The sequence below is a fragment of the Pongo pygmaeus genome, chromosome 4, assembly GCF_028885625.2.
Source record: "Pongo pygmaeus isolate AG05252 chromosome 4, NHGRI_mPonPyg2-v2.0_pri, whole genome shotgun sequence".
Taxonomy (NCBI): Eukaryota; Metazoa; Chordata; class Mammalia; order Primates; family Hominidae; genus Pongo; species Pongo pygmaeus.
Genome location: NC_072377.2, coordinates 23,922,000 through 23,938,331, shown reverse-complemented (window position 1 = coordinate 23,938,331; position 16,332 = coordinate 23,922,000).

Genomic DNA, 16,332 nt, shown 5'->3' with positions numbered 1-16,332 from the left:
CTTCTTAGATACAATGGAGGTACGGGTACTGGGTAAATATAGCCATTTCAAATGGAAGAAATTGGCCAAAACAAAGAGGCTATAGGCCCCAGGCAAGTCCAAAATCCAGCAGGGCAGTAAAATATTTAAGCTCTGAAATGACCTCTGTTGACTCCATGTCTCACATCTGGGTCATGCTGATGCAAGAAGTGGGTTCTCTGGTCTTGGACGGCTCTGCCCCTGTGGCTCTGCAGGGTATAGCCTCCCTCCCGGCTGCTTTCATGTGCTGGTGTTAAATGTCTGTGGCTTTTCCAGGCTCACGGTGCAAGCTGTCAGTGGATCTACCATTCTGGGGTCTGGAGGATAATGGCCCTCTTCTCACAGTTCCACTAGTTGTTGCCCAAGTAGAGACTGTGTGAGGGCTCTGACCCCACATTTCCCTTCCATAGTGCCCTAGCAGAGGTTCTCCATGAGAGCCCTGCCCCTGTAGCAAACTTCTGCTTGGATATCCAGGTGTTTCCATACATCCTTTGAAATCTAGACAGAGATTTCCTAACCTCAATTCTTGACTTCTGTGCCCCAACAGGCTCAAAACCACGTGGAAACTTCCAAGCCTTGGGGCTTGTACCCTCTGAAGCCACAGCCTGAACTGTACCTTGCCCCCTTTTAGTCAAGGGGTGGAGCAGCTGGGAGGCAGGGCACCAAGTCCCTAGGCTACATACAGCACGGGGAACCTGGGCCTGGCCCATGAAACCATTTTTTTCCTACTAGGCCTGTAGGAAATGTAATGGGAGGGGCTGCTGCAAAGACCTCTGATGTGCTCTGCAGACATTTACCCATTGTCTTTGGGATTAACATTCAGCTCATCATTACTTATGCAGATTTCTGCAGCTGGCTTGGCTTGAGTTTCTCCTCAAAAAAAAAAAGACATTTTCTTTTCTATCACATTGTCAGGCTGCAAATTTTCCAAACTTTTATGCTCTGCTTCCCTTATAAAATTGAATGCTTTCAACAACTCCCAAGTCACCTCTTGAATGCTTTGCTGCTGAGAAATTTCTTCTGTCAGATACCCTAAATCATCTCTCTCAAGTTCAAAGTTCCACAAATCTCTAGGGCGGGGCAAAATGCTGCCAGTATCTTTGCTAAAACATAATGAGAGTCATCTTTTTTTCCAGTTCCCAAAAAGTTTCTCATCTCCATCTGAGCCCACTTTACCCTGTACCTTATTATCCATAGTGCCATCAGCATTTTGGGCAAAAGCCATTCAACAAGTCTCTAGGAAGTTCCAAACTTTCCCACGTTTTTCTGTCTTCTGAGCCCACAAACTGTTCCAGCCTCTGCTTGTTACCCAGTTCCAAAGTCACTTCCACATTTTCAGTTATATTTTCAGCAATGCCCTACTCTACAGGTACCAATTTACTGTGTTAGTCCATGTTCACATTGCTGATAAAGACATACCTTATGAATCTAGGTACTCCTGTATTGGGTGCATAGATATTTAGGATAGTTAGCTCTTCTTGTTGAATTGATACCTTTACCACTATGTAATGGCCTTCTTTGTCTCTTTTAGTCTTTGTTGGTTTAAAGTCCATTTTATCGGAGACTAGGATTGCAACCCCTGCTTTTTTTTTTTTTTTTTCTATCCATTTGCTTGGTAGATCTTCCTCCATCCCTTTATTTTGAGCCTATGTGTGTCTCTGCATATGAGATTGGTCTCCTGAATACAGCACACTGATGGGTCTTGATTCTTTATCCAATTTGCCAGTCTGTGTCTTTTATTTGGGGCATTTAGCCCATTTACATTTAAGGTTAATATTGTTACGCATGAATTTGATCATGTCATTATGATGTTAGCTGGTTATTTTGCCCAGTAAATTGATGCAGTTTCTTCATAGCATTGATGGTCTTTACAATTTGGCATGTTATTGCAGTGGCTGGTACTGGTTGATTCTTTCCATGTTTAGTGCTTCCTTCAGGAGCTCTTGTAAGGCAGGCCTGGTGGTGACAAAATCTCTTAGCATTTGCTTGTCTGTAAAGGATTTTATTTCTCCTTCACTTATGAAGCTTGGTTTGGCTGGATATGAAATTCTGGGTTGAAAATTATTTTCTTTAAGAATGTTGAAGATTGGCCCCCACTCTCTTCTGGCTTGTAGAGTTTCTGCTGAGAGATCCACTGTTACTCTGATTAGCTTCCCTTTGTAGGCAACCCAACCTTTCTCTCTGGCTGCCCTTAACATTTTTCCCTTCATTTCAACCTTGGTGAATCTGACAATTATGTGTCTTGGGGTTGCTCTCCTTGAGGAGTATCTTTGTGGCATTCTCTGTATTTCCTGAATTTGAATGTTGGCCTGCCTTGCTATGTTGGGGAAGTTCTCCTGGATAATATCCTGAAGAGTATTTTTCAACTTAGTTCCATTCAAGATGGGGAGAAATTATACCAGATTTTTGGAATACTAAAAAGTGAAAAAGGTAAAAAAAAAAAAAAAAAAAAAAATCAAAAGAGACAAAGAAGGCCATTGCATAATGGTAACAGGATCAATGCAACAAGAAGAGCTGACTATCCTAAATATATATGCACCCAATACAGGAGCACCCAGATTCATAAAGCAAGTTCTTAGAGACCTACAAAGAGACTGAGACTCCCACACAATAATAATGGGAGATTTTAACACCCCACTGTCAATATTAGACAGATCAATGAGACAGAAGGTTAACAAGGATATCCATGACTTGAACTCAGCTCTGCACTGAGCAGACCTAATAGACATTTACAGAACTCTCCACCCCAAATCAACAGAATATACATTCTTCTCAACACTACATCACACTTATGCTAAAATTGACCACAAAATTGGAAGTAAAACACTCCTCAGCAAATGTAAAAGAACGGAAATCAACAGAATATACATTCTTCTCAGTGCCACATTTCACTTATTCTAAAATTGACCACATAATTGGAAGTAAAACACTCCTCAACAAATGGAAGAGAACAGAAGTCACAACAAACTATCTCTCAGACCACAGTGCAATCAAATTAGAACTCAGGATTAAGAAACTCACTTAAAACCACACTACTACATGGAAACTGAGCAACCTGTTCCTGAATGACTACTGGGTAAATACAGAAATTAAGGCAGAAATAAAGATATTCTTTGAAACCAATGAGAACAAAGACGCAATGTACCAGGATCTCTGGGACACATTTAAAGCAGTGTGTAGAAGGAAATTTATAGCACTAAATGCCCACAAGAAAAAGCAGGAAAGATCTAAATTGACATCCTAACATCACAATTAAAATAACTAGAGAAGCAAGCGCAAACAATTCAAAAGCTAGCAGAAGGCAAGAAATAACTAAGATCAGAGCAGAACTGAAGGAGATAGAGACACAAAAACCCTTCAAAAAGTCAATGAATCCAGGAGCTGGTTTTTTGAAAAGATCAACAAAATGGATAGACCGCTAGTTAGACTAATAAAGAAGAAAAGAGAGAAGAATCAAATAGACTCAATAAAAAATGATAAAGGGGGTATCACCACTGATCCCACAGAAATACAAACTACTGACAGAGAATACTATAAACACTTCTATGCAAATAAACTAGAAAATCTAGAAGAAATGGATCAAGTCAGCTTCATCCATAGAATATAAGGGTGGTTCAACATACACAAATTAATAAATGTAATCCATCACATAAACAGAATCAATGACAAAAACCACATGATTATCTCAATAGATGCAGAAAAGGCCTTTGACAAAATTCAACAGCACTTCATGCTAAAAACTCTCAACAAACTAGGTGTTGATGGAATGTATCTCAAAATAATAAGAGCTATTTAGGACAAACCCACAGCCAATATCATACTGAATGGACAAAAACTGGAAGCATTTCCTTTGAAAACTGGCACAAGACAAGGTTGTCCTCTCTCATGACTCCTATTCAACCTAGTGTTGGAAGTTCTGGCCAGGGCAATCAGGCAAGAGAAAGAAATAAAGTGTATTCAATTAGGAAAAGAGGAAGTCATATTGTCCCTGTTTGCAGATGACATGATTGTATATTTAGAAAACCCCATCGTCTCAGCCCAAAATCTACTTAAGCTGATAAGCAACTTCAGCAAAGTCTCAGGATACAAAATCAATTTGCAAAAATCACAAACATTCCTATATACCAATAACAGACAAACAGAGAGCCAAATCACAAGTGAACTCCCATTCACAATTGCTTCAAAGAGAATAAAACACCTAGGAATCCAACTTACAAGGGATATGAAGGACCTCTTCAAGGAGAACTACAAACAACTGCTCAATGAAATAAAAGAGGACACAAACAAATGAAAGAACATTCCATGCTCAGGGATAGAAAGAATCAATATCATGAAAATGGCCATACTGCCCAAGGTAATTTATAGATTCAATGCCATCCCCGTCAAGCTACCAATAACTTTCTTCACAGAATTGGAAAAAGCTACTTTAAAGTTCATATGGAACCAAAAAAGAGCCTGCATTGCCAAGACAATCCTAAGCAAAAGGAACAAAGCTGGAGGCATCATGCTACCTGACTTCAAACTATACTACAAGGCTACAGTAACCAAAACAGCATAGTACTGGTACCAAAACAGATATATAGACAAATGGAGCAGAAAAGAGGCCTCAGAAATAACATCACATGTCTACAACCATCTAATCTTTGACAAACCTGACAAAAATAAGAAATGGGGAAAGGATTCCCTATTTAATAAATGGTGCTGGGAAAACTGGCTAGCCATGCATACAAAGCTGAAAGTGGATCCTTTCCTTACACCTTACACAAAAATTAATTCAAGATGGAATAAAGACTTAAATATTAGACCTAAAACCATAAAAATCCTAGAAGAAAACCTAGGCAATACCATTGAGGACATAGGCATGGGCAAGGACTTCATGACTAAAACACCAAAAGCAATGGCAACAAAAGCCAAAATAGACAAATGGGATCTAATTAAACTAAAGAGCTTCTGCACGGCAAAAGAAACTACCATCTGACTGAATCGGCAACCTACAGAATGGGAGAAAATATTTGCAATCTACCCATCTGACAAAGGGCTAATATCTAGAAACTACAAAGAACTGAAATAAATTTACAAGAAAAAAACAAACAACCCCATCAAAAAGTGGACAAAGGATATGAACAAACACTTCTCAAAAGAAGACATTTATGCAGCCAATAGACACATAAAAAAATGCTCATCATCACTGATCATCAGAGAAATGCAAATCAAAACCACAATGAGATACCATCTCACACCAGTTAGAATGGCAATCATTAAAAAGTCAGGAATCAACAGATGTGGAGAGGATGTGGAGAAATAGGAACACTTTTACACTGTTGGTTGGAGTGTAAACTAGTTCAACCATTGTGGAAGACAGTGTGGCGAGTCTTCAAGGATCTAGAACTAGAAATACCATTTGACCCAGCAGTCCCATTACTGGGTGTATATACCCAAAAGATTATAAATCATGCTACTATAAAGACACATGCACACATATGTTTATTGCAGCACTATTCACAATAGCAGAGACTTGGAACCAACCCAAATGTCCATCAATGATAGATTGGATTAAGAAAATGTGGCACATGTACACCATGGAACACTACACAGCCATAAAAAGGATGCGTTCATGTCCTTTGCAGGGACATGGATGAAGCTGGAAACCATCATTCTCAGCAAGCTATCACAAAGACAGAAAACCAAACACCACATATTCTAACTCATAGGTGGGAACTGAACAATAAGAACACTTCGACACAGGGTGAGGAACATCACACACTGGTTCCTGTTGGGAGGTGGGGGTGCTGGGGGAGGGATAGCATTAGGAGAAATACCTAATGTAAATGACGAGTTGATGAGTGCGGCAAATCACCATGGCACATGAATACCTATGTATCAAACCTGCGTATTGTGCACATGTACCCTAGAACTTAAACTATATATATGTGTGTGTATATATATATATATACATATGTGTGTATATATATATATACATGTATGTGTGTATATATATATACACGTATGTGTGTGTATATATATACACGTATGTGTGTGTATATATATACACGTATGTGTGTGTATATATATACACGTATGTGTGTGTATATATATATATACACGTATGTGTGTGTATATATATATACACGTATGTGTGTGTGTATATATATATACACGTATGTGTGTGTGTATATATATATACACGTATGTGTGTGTGTATATATATATACACGTATGTGTGTGTGTATATATATATACACGTATGTGTGTGTGTATATATATATACACGTATGTGTGTGTGTATATATATATACACGTATGTGTGTGTGTATATATATATACACGTATGTGTGTGTGTATATATATATACACGTATGTGTGTGTGTATATATATATACACGTATGTGTGTGTGTATATATATATACACGTATGTGTGTGTGTATATATATATACACGTATGTGTGTGTGTATATATATATACACGTATGTGTGTGTGTATATATATACACGTATGTGTGTGTGTATATATATACACGTATGTGTGTGTATGTATATATATACACGTATGTGTGTGTATATACATATATACACGTATGTATATATATATACAGAATTAAAGTGAGAGGCCTAGCTTTCTGAGGTCAAAAAAAAATAAAGAGATACCTGAGACTGGGCAATTTACAAAAGACATAGGTTTAATTGGACTTACATTTCTGTGTGGCTGGGGAAGCCTCACAATCATGGCAGAAGGCAAGGAAGAGCAAGTCACATCTTACGTGGATGGCAACAGGCAAAGAGAGAGAATGAGAGCCAAGTGAAATGGGTTTCCCGTTATCAAATCATCAGATCTCATGAGACTTATTCACTACCATGAGAACAGTAAGAGAGAAACTGGCCCCATGATTCAATTATCTCCCACCAGGTCCCTCCCACAACACGTGGGAATTATGGGAGTACAATTCAAGATGAGATTTGAGTGGGGACACAGAGTCAAAACATATCAATACCCCATTAACCATAATATGATTACTATGCATTGCATGCATGTATCAAAATGTCTCATGTAACCTGCAAAGATACACACCTACTGTGTACCTTCAAAAATTAAAGATATATATATATATTTTTAAAAGAGTACACATATTTCTATAATAACAATTTTAGAGAGCTAGATAAATCTAAAGGAAGCATGCTTGCAGAAAATAATACTTGTTCTGAAATTCTTTATAAACCTTTACTATAATTTCAGTGCAAATCTTAATCTTTTAACTTTAGTTTTTGTTTCCCTTTGGAAACCTATTCAACAAATATTTATTGAAGACCTGTTTTAACCCTATCATTTTGCTTTGTCTTACAATTATAGGTGAACAAGATAATCAGGATTTCTACCCTACAAAGTGTTAAGGAAGAGAGAAAATAAGCAAATTAATACACAACACATTGAGATAAGGGCCATGATGAAAATGTAAACAAGTGGATGTCATAGGAAGAGTAGAAGAAGTCCTTCATGTTGGGAGTTTAGGGAATAGATATCTCAGAAGATGTGGTTTAAGGTGAATGAGAGAATAAGCTAGCTATGAGAAGCATGTCACGGAGAAAGTGTATTAGTGCATTCTCACACTACTAATAAAGACACACCTGAGATGGGTAATCTATAAAGAAAAGAGGTTTAATTTGTTCACAGTTCAGCATGGCTGAGGAGGCCTCAGAAAACTTTCAATCATGGTGGAAGAGGAAGCAAACATGTCCCTCTTCACATGGTGGCAGAAAGGAGAAGTGCAGATCGAAGATGGCCGGGTGGGGAGCCCCTTAAAAAGCTATCAGATCTCATGAGAACTCACTCACTACCACGAGAACAGCATGGTGGTAACCACCCCCACGATTCAATTGCTTCCCATTGGGTTCCTCCCATGACATGTGGGGATTATGAGAACTACAGTTCAAGACAAGATTTGGGTGGGGACACAGCCAAACCATACCAAAAAGAGTGACAATTTTCATGGCAGAGGAGAACTTGGTGTGCTTATGGGACAAGAGAAGACCAGTGTGCTTGAATCACTTTAAACAAACGGTGGCAGAAAGTAGATGAGATTTGAAAGTTAGGCAGGAAGCTAATCCTGTATTTTATAGAGATAGGTACTTCACAATAAAAGGGTTCAATTTCATTCTGAGCAATATTAAAAAGCTAATGAAAATTTTAAAAAGAGTGATGCAGAGCACAATTTATCTATCTATCTATCTATCTGTCTATCTATCTATCTATCAACTACCTATCTGTCCACTCATCCATCCATTCATCTGTCTGGCTATCCATCCATCCATCCATCCATCCATGCATCCATCCATCCATCTATCCATCTATCTAACTCAGGATTTCCTTTCATCCAGAATGGGAGAATTGGAGAGAAACGTATATGAGTAGTTTGGGGAAATTATTTTGAGGTAGAATAAATAGGAACAAATTTTATTTTGTTAACATTTCAAGAAAGATGAAGCACACAAAAGGGGGAACTAAGAAAAAAAGAGATTGGTGGATGAAGACAGTTTGGAGGAGGGACGGAAGGAAGGAGGAAATCAGGGGAGATGGCAGGAAAAAGAAGAAAGGAAAGACAGACAACACTATTGGTTTATCAATAAGACAAAGTGCACTGTTCTATAATTTATTGGTTGCAAGTTACAAAAGCTACATTTGAATAAATTTAATTTATTCTGAACAGTGAACAGAAATAAAGGCACAATTGCAAGAAACAGAAACATTAGGGAATCGAATACTGTTTCTGTCTCTTGCAATTTGTTTATTGAATTATTGAATTTTTTATTGTTTATTTTTATTTTTGTCTTCTTGCAAATGTCTCCAAGAGACGTGGCTTTGGTAAAATGCCTGTTCTGGACAAATCAACGAATCCCTATGCCCAGGAGAAGAGAACTATAGTTTGTTCTGTTTAGTCCTATATCCACTCTGTGTGTAGGTGAGAAATTTTCATATTTAAAAGGCAGATTAATCCTTCTCACAGTCAAAGTCAATCCTTACTACAGCATAGGCAATGATCGGTTCTGCATGAGAGACTCAGGGAAGTCTTGTCTAGATGTGACATCTGAGCTGGATTTTGAAGGAAGGTATAACTCAGTTTAACACAATTTGTATTGAGGGCTGATTAAATGCAAGGTACTGTGCTGAGATGCTGTGAAGCATAGAGAAGTGAATCAAATACAGTTTCTTCAATATAGGGATTTGCAATCTAATGAAGGAGATTGACACATACACATAAGCCACTGTGGAAGTTCTCTTGACATTATTAAGTTTAATCCTGAGATATACCGAGATGCCAAGCTTTCTTAAAAGGCTTAGCCATTACAACATATGCAGCAATTACTTGGGACTAGTCAGCTAGATAAAGATTAGCCTATGGAGGATGGATTTAGCTGTAAATTGGCAACATATCTATTCAATAAACAGTTATTAATTACCCATTTGTCCAGGAAAATGTGAGATTCTACAGATTCTGAGGTAAAAATGTAGTTTGAGTTCATCAAAGGAGTTGTGATCTACTGAAGGATAGGGACTAATCATAATTCACTTAAATCTATGCTTTGCAAGAGTGTTACTCAAAGAGTAGACTAAATCACATACTGTTTAGGGACCCAAACTTGTATTTTATAGAGATAGGTAATTCACAATAAAAGGCTTCCATTTCATTCTGAACAAGACTAAAAAGTTAATGAAGATTTGAAGAAGGGTAATACAGAATACAATTATCTATCTCTCTACCTACCTACCTACCTATCTACCTACCTGTCCATCCATTCATGCCCTCTGTTCATCCATCCATCCATCCAGGTCTCAGTTGCATAGTGCTGTCATGCCAGGACCTTAGGACCCTTGTAAGTAGGTGCAAATGTGATCCTTGTTTGCATATCAAAAAAAAAAAACTGTGCACACAGTGTGCAGAGAAGTTAACACATTTGCTCCACAATGTAAGTGGAGACCAGTTTTATTATAAACCCAGGCAATTTAGCTCCAGAGTCCATGCTATCAAGAGAAGATGGAAAAACATCAATCAATCAATCAATAAATAGGTCTGGATGAGGAATTTTCAATAAAGTTTAGGAACAGATGTGATGGGAAGAACTGAGTCAGAAAGTTCACAAAAGGGAAGCATGAGATCAGAGTCAGGTGTTTCAATTAGACTTCTGAAATAGAATATTTTTGAGTGACCAACTGGTCCAATATGTGACTCAGAAACTTGGTTGTTAGACAGGTGTCATATAACTGAGAATTAGTGTTATATCCTGAGTATTTCATTTTTAGTTAGTCATGCAGGGTCATGTTTGGGTGTTTAGGGTGGGAAAAATTGCAGACTGCCATCCAAAAATCACATTTAATGTGTGTTTTTGATTCTAACCCATTGTAGTTAACAGAGTACCTGAAACCCTAACACAATAACTATATCTAACTATATCTTTGCGTCATTTCTTTTTTCTTTTTCCTTTTTTTTTTTTTTTTTAGGTGGAATTTTACTCTTGTTGCCCAGGCTGGAGTGCAATGGAGCAATCTCGGCTCACTGCAACCTCTGCCTCCTGGGTTCAAGTGACTTCCGAGTAGTTGGAATTACAGGCATGCACCACCACACCCGGCTAATTTTGTATTTTTAGTAGAGATGGGGTTTCACCATGTTGGTCAGGCTGGTCTCAAACCCCCGACCTCAGGTGATCTGCCCTCCTCGGCCTCTCAAAGTGCTGGGATTACAGGTGTGAACCACCATGCCCAGCCGCCTCACTTCTTTTCTCGTGACCTCTATACCAAATTCTGTTTTTAGTATATTTCGTTCTCTGCATTCCAACTGCCAGTATACTAGTTCAAATCAGTGATGCATTTCACGCTTAAACTACTGCAACAATCTCTTAAATTGTCTTGTTAATGTAGATTTGCCCACTTTTAATTATCTCCAAATATTGAACTAAAATAATTTCCAAGTAATTCCTTTGTTGAAAACTTCAAGAGCACTTTAACTCCAGCAAATAAAGTCTGATTTCTTCAAGCAATGGAGAATGGACCTATGTGAGTCTTCTGTGGATTGCCTGTCTTGCCTGGTCACCCTCCACTATCAACTTTAGCACTTGTAACCATTTTGGTTTCCTCAAATTATTTTTATTTCTCACCTTCAGGATTTTGCATATGATTTTACTTTTATATAATTCTTAAATATATGTGTGTATACACAGGTAAATTATATATAAGTACATAAAACTATATATATAAAGTATATAAATATATAAAGTATACATATATATTTTACTTCTGGCCACCTTCTAATTTAAGCCTAAACTTACGTATCAGTTTCTTAGCTGAGCCTTTCCTTCTTCCTCTGAGATCGAGCTCTAATTATTTCTATAATTATCCTTATTTGTATCCTTTGTTTATTATTGCTATGTAAATACCTTTATTTGTCATTGTTATTATCATTTATTTGTTATACTCACAGGGAAGTCGCATACATACTGTATTTTTTTACTCAGGTTTATTGATTGCTGACATTTCATCCTATTTGTTTTATCATTTTTGTTCACTCTCCCTCTTTGTATGTGTGTGTGTACATGTATACACATAATCATCTATATTTTGTTCTGCACTTTATATGTACTATTTTTTAATTTTTTATTATACTTTAAGTTTTAGGGTACATGTGCACAATGTGCAGGTTTGTTACATATATATACATGTGCCATGTTGGTGTCCTGCACCCATTAATTCGTCATTTAAAATTAGGTATATCTCCTAATGCTATCCCTCCTCCCTCCCCCCACCCCACAACAGGCCCTGGTGTGTGATGTTCCCCTTCCTTTGTCCAAGTGTTCTCATTGTTCAATTCCCATCTATGAGTGAGAACATGTGGTGTTTGGTTTTTTGCCCTTGTGATAGTTTGCTGAGAATGATGGTTTCCAGCTTCATTCATGTCCATACAAAGGACATGAACTCATCATTTTTTATGGCTGCATAATATTCCATGGTGTATATGTGCCACATTTTCTTAATCCAGTCTATCATTGTTGGACATTTGGGTTGGTTCCAAGTCTTTGCTATTGTGAATAGTGCCGCAGTAAACATACGTGTGCATGTGTCTTTATAGCACCATGATTTATAATCCTTTGGGTATATACCCAGTAATGGGATGGCTGGGCCAAATGGTATTTCTAGTTGTAGATCCCTGAGGAATCGCCACATTGACTTCCACAATGGTTGAACTAGTTTACAGTCTAGAGGGCGTTTGGTTGCATATATATACATAGACACTATTACACATATATACTATTAGTCCTGCTTTTTTCAAAATCCTAATACATCAGATACTCATCAAACACACACACCCAAACACACACACACACACACACACACACACAATGTCACAATGTTAATTTCCTTAATATTTACCCTGATGTTAGTTATTTAAGTATATTTTCATACAAAATTTGCCTTATATATCATTCTTTCCTTTTTTTTTCTTTTTGCAAAACTCTTTCAGGATTATATTCATTCATCCTGCAAATCTGTGATTTGAAACATTGTCACTTGTCTGTGAAAAGATATTTTTATTTTGTTTCACCAGCTACAATTCACACATAGTCTGTTCATTTGAAATTGAAAAATCATGCTTCCTGAAGCCTTTTCAACCTTCATGTATTTGGAAATATTTCTCTTGCTGTGAAGCCATCATTGAACTGCCACCAGATATTTTTACAGGCTTATGCATGCACATCACATGCTAAGCTCTTTAAACTGATATAAGCACATGCTGTGTTGCTCTTCCATAGTGCTCAGTGACTGATATGCAAATAATTTTTTATATTTCTTGAATTCTTGTTATAATGCAAGTTAGATGAGAAAGTGTTATTCTATTCATATTTTCTAGTTAAGATTTCCTTTTCAAGGCAAAGGTAAATAATCATCTTGGTGTTTGCTTCAACTTCTGCCGTCATATTATGCTTGCTCTCTTTCTCTCCACATAAAGTTCTTAGGCCAGCACAGGTAACTGACTTTCATACACACAAGGGCATACCTGTCTTCTGGGAAGCCTGGAAGCTACTAAAATTAATTTGGTTGTCTCAACCTTCTTAAGATGGGAAATGTGAACTACAGGCATTTGAAACTATTGACAGCCATGAAAGATTCTATTCAGAATCTCTTGATTAATTTCTTATCTATGGAAACTTTTAATCTCTATTTCAGGCCAATTTCTATTGTAGTAACAGGCATATAGTATACTACTGTGAATACAAAAATTTACATGAAGAATAAATGTGCACTTATTTCTAAGAAAATTACTGTAAGTAGGGTAATGAGCCTTGAGAGCCTTGAGCTAAGTTTTGAAAGACGACTGAAAATGAATTCGCAGGAAATGGGTCAGGGGAGGTCATTGAAGACAGAAGGAGAAGGTTGCTTTTATTCAAATGTATGAAGGGAAGAGAGTAGGCTACACATAGAAAAACACACATCAAACCTTACTATTGGCAGTAAAGTCAACCTTGAACTTTTTAAATCATTTAAGTCCAGTGTTCAAATAAGTGTTGAGTTTTGTTTTTTTCTACACAACTTCATTATGCCTGATTGTGGACACTTTGAGCCTCCTGCTTCTTTGCACTCTTGATCTTTGTGGAAAGATCCTACCAGTTGCATTCCTGGAAGAGAATAGAAAGTGTTACACTTATAATTTTTTTTTTTTTACAAAAGCCCCTCTTTAAACTATGTATATACTATATACTTATTACAGAGTTAAAAGGATACAAGATCCCTAGTGATATTCTTATTCTCTTTCTCTAAAAATTACCTTCTTAATGTTCAGTCAAGTACAATATTCTTTTGTTCATGGGTTTTGTTCACAATCAATATTTTGTGAAATAACTTATCCCCAAATCCCAACTACTTATTCCCCACAAACCTTGGCAACCAAAACTTCATATTTCCTGATTTTAACATTTTTCTCCCCAGACTCTTCACCCTGTACATTAGCCATGATTCATATGAATGCAAAAAGTGGCTTTAGAAATCCTAATAGAGCAAGGTGGTCTCCAGCAGTTTCTGTCACTCACCAAAACAGTTTATTTCATGGGTAATTTTGTTGATATGAAGAAGTGAATGTAACTCAGATATATGCTCTAGAGTTTTGTAGCATGGTTTCATCTTAGAAAAGGAAAAAAAAACACAATCACACATGCTAGACATTAGTTGATTTCTTTTAAAGTGTGCCTATATTCACTGGGGAAAAGCAGGTTAAAGAACACTGGGCTATTATACTGAGCAGCAATCAATTTAATGATCTGCAGTTTCCACTGTGGTTTTCTTCATTCCCAGTTTCAAGTTGATAAAGTTTTTTCTTGCAATTTTCACTTGTGCTAAGTATTTTTATAAGATGACATGAGCTTCCTGATCTCCATCTCTCAAAGTGGAGTTTGAGTTAATAGATTAAAATTTTAGAAAGCCTGCACTGGCCGTGATAGGTTATTATTATTACTATTTTCATGAAAGCATGAGGTATTTGTACTCTTTAAAAATTATTGAGGTTTGTTTTATGGCTTACCAAAAAGTCTATTCTAAAGAATATCCCATGCTATTTTAAAAATTTTAAATTTATTTAAATTTTTAATTTTTGTAGATTTATGAGTGTAAGTGCAGTTTTCTGATATGGATACATTGTGTAGTGGTGAAGCCTGGGCTTTCAGTGATGCTGTCACACACATAATGCACGCGTTAAGACATTTCTCATCCCTCAGTCTCCTCCCACTGTTCCCACTTCCAAGTCTCCAGTGTCTATTATTCCGCACTCTATGCCCATGTGTATATACTGTTTAGCTCCCACTTATACGTGAGAAAATGTAGTATTTGATTTTATTGGATTTTATTTCTGAGTTATCTTACTTAAGATAAAGGCCTCCAGTTCCATCCACGCTGCTGCAAAAGACACTATTTTATTCCTTTTTATAGCTGAGTTTTATTCCATTGTGTGTTTGTGTGTATCTATGTATGTGTGTGTGTGTGTGTATATAAATATATGCACAGTATATATACTCTGTATACACACAGTATTTATATACTGTGTGAGTGTATATATATACATACACAGTATATATATACTATGTATATATGTACATACACAGTATATATATACTATGTATATATGTACATACACAGTATATATAGACTATGTATATGTGTACATACACAGTATATATACATAGTATATATATTATGTATATATGAACATACATAGTATATATACATAGTATATATATACTATATACGTACATACATAGTATATATACATATTATATATATTATGTATATATGTACATACATAGTATATATATAGTATATATATATACTATGTATATATATGTACATACATAGTATATATACATAGTATATATATATACTATGTATATATGTACATACATAGTATATATACATAGTATATATATATACTATGTATATATGTACATATATACATAGTATATATATACTATGTATATATGTACATATAAACATAGTATATATATATACTATGTATATATGTACATACATAGTATATATACATAGTATATATACTATGTATACATGTACATATATAGTATATATACTATGTATATATGTACATATATAGTATATATACTATGTATATATATACTACATACATAGTATATACTTTTATTTTTTGTTGCTTTCAGTCTCATATATACTAAGTATATATACACTATGTGTATATATATACACTGTGTATATATAAAATATATATATACTATGTGTATATATAAAATATATATATACTATGTGTATATATAAAATATATATATACTATGTGTATATATAAAATATATATATACTATGTGTATATATATTATATATATACTATGTGTATATATATAATATATATACTATGTATATATATAATATATATACTATGTGTATATATGTGTATATATATACTATATGTATATATATACTATGTGTATATATATACTATATATATACTATGTGTATATATAATATATGTACTATGTGTATATATATAATATATATACTATGTGTATATATATTATATATATACTATGTGTATATATATTATATATATACTATGTGTATAGATATAATATATATACTGTGTGTATATATATAATATATACTGTGTGTATATATATTATATATATACTATGTGTATATATAATATATATATACTATGTGTATATATATAATATATATACTATGTGTATATATATAATATATATATACTATGTGTATATATATATTATATATATACTATGTGTATATATATATTATATAT